The sequence below is a fragment of the Limulus polyphemus genome, unplaced genomic scaffold (genome assembly GCF_000517525.1).
Source record: "Limulus polyphemus unplaced genomic scaffold, Limulus_polyphemus-2.1.2 Scaffold905, whole genome shotgun sequence".
In the NCBI taxonomy this organism is placed as follows: domain Eukaryota; kingdom Metazoa; phylum Arthropoda; class Merostomata; order Xiphosura; family Limulidae; genus Limulus; species Limulus polyphemus.
The window spans coordinates 382149-384567 of NW_013666515.1; positions in this window are offsets into that span (position 1 = coordinate 382149).

Sequence of the window (2419 nt, forward strand, 5' to 3'; positions counted from 1 at the left end):
AACACGCTATAAATCACAGTGATTCACACACTTTACTTGCGGCACCTACTGTTCGCTTGACTCAATTATCTATGGTTGCAATCTATCTATATCTCTACAATCTATCTGCCAATCTCGATGGCTTTCTTTGCCAGGCTTATATACTAGAAGAAAAAAAGGCGCCTCGAACAAACTAGAGAAAACAAACGTCTCGAGGCCGAAAAAGCTCGCATTGAAGCCGAAAAAGAAATTAGGCTGAAAGAAATGGAAATTAGACTCAATGCTGATTGACCAAGGCAAAATGAGAACTTTGAACTCAGTCAATATGTTAAAGTACCACCATTCAATGAAAATGAACGGAATAAAATAAAATAAAAATGGTCATTATTATTACAAATTGTTTTAACTAGGAAAACTAAAATATTTTACGAATTATGATAAGGTTAAAGCAGCTGTTCTCAAAGCATACTGTAGGCTTATCGCCAAAAGTTTCGAGGTTATCGCAAACAAGATAATCAAACTATATGGAATTTGCCTAGGAAAAAGAGGTTTATTTTGATCGAAGGTGTAATTTTATGCATATTGGCAACAGTTTTGACAAACTAAGATAATTATGCCTAATTGAGAAATTTAAACATTGTGCACATGACGACCTCAAAACTTACTTGGATGAAAAGAAAATTGAAACACTACAGGAAGCAGCCGCTCTTTCCGATGACTACACTTTAACACATAAAACCACTTTTTATAAAAAGAAATTCCTACCATCTCAACAAAAAATCCAGATCCTCTAGTTCAAAATCTTTTGACAGTCATGATAAAACTTCTTCAAAACAATCAAGGCCTGTCTACCATTTTTGTAAGAAACCTGGTCATGTTATGTCCGATTGTTGGTGTTTGAGAAGAAAAAAGTAAAGGAGGCAACACCCAGTACGTTTGTGTCCACATATGGACGTGGTTTCACCAGATCACCCGATGTTGTTGATTTGGCCACTGATATAAAGGCTGATACAATCAGCGAGAAATTTATACCTTTTGTGTCTGTTGGTTCTTTATCTCTGACAAGAGACACTGACAATTTTATACCCATATGTATTCTACGTATACTGGGGCGACTTAATCATTGTTGTTAGAAGGTATATTGCATTTAGGAAATGATATTGCCCTCCCAAAAGATGAACTGGAGAAAGTTCCAAATGGTAATTTTTTTTCAAAAATGGTGTGCTTATGTGGAAATGGTGCCAGCTTGTTTATCAAATACTTGTTCCCAAAGCATATCGTTCTGAAATATTGAAGGTTGCCTATGAACTCCTAATGGGAAGTCAATTAGGTGTCAACCAGACGTGTGACAAAATTATGAGACACTTATTTTGGCCAAAACTTAGGCAAGACGTTTCTCACTTTTATAAAATTTATCATACCTGTCAGTTGGTCGGAAAAACTAACCAGAAAATTTATGTTGCTCCTTTGAAACCTATCCCAGCTATTGAAGAACATAAGATAGTGTGGGATATCTAATCAAAAACAAAAAAGAAAGAAAAAAGGAAACAGACGGAAAGAAAAAAAAAGGAGAAAGAAAACAACATCGAAACATAAGACTGTTAACTTGCAGTTTATCAGTACAAGAGTATGATTTGGGGATAATCCATGTCAAATTTTTCTCGATGTACTTTCATGTAGTGTGTAATTTTATGATCATAAGATGATTTGTATTGGTTGTGTTCTATTATTGTGTGTAATTATATTTAATGTAATGTTGTATATAATATCTTAGTTAAAAATTGTCTAAAGCCAATTTTTAATTCTCTAAGGAGGGAGTTGTAACGAATTTGTTATTATATATTTATTTTAATATCAACGTTTGTTTGGATTAAATTTATATTTAAAACACACATAGCTTATACTCTTAAATATGTATTGCGAAACTCCGCCTATTCTCCAAAGTTGTAGAAGATTCTCGAGAGAGAGAGAGAATCAACAATATATGTGTGTATGTAAACACTTATTGTATTGTTACGTAATCTGAATTTTCTAGAAAACCTTCCCACGGCTATAAATATTACCAACGCGACGCGCCAGAGAGAGAGCGAGTATCTATTATTAGTTCGCTATAGTTAGTGTGCTATAAAACTTCGGAAGCTACAACTGTGGTTGTTATAACGCTTACGAATCGGAAAACTTCGGATAATTGACCAGGAACCTTTACAAAGTTTGAACATTACAAATCGTTTAACTTTAGTGGATTCACATCGGACATTAGTACTTTTACGAAAACATTACTTAACGTCATCAGTGAAACCCGACCTGTAATCAGTGTGTGATCAGCTCGCGAGAACTACAGGGCTAACTAGCTTTCTATTAAGTGAATTGTACCTACATGAACTCGTAATCAACTCGCTCATCGTGAGCCCTCGATAAGATATCAAGGAAGTTCCAGACT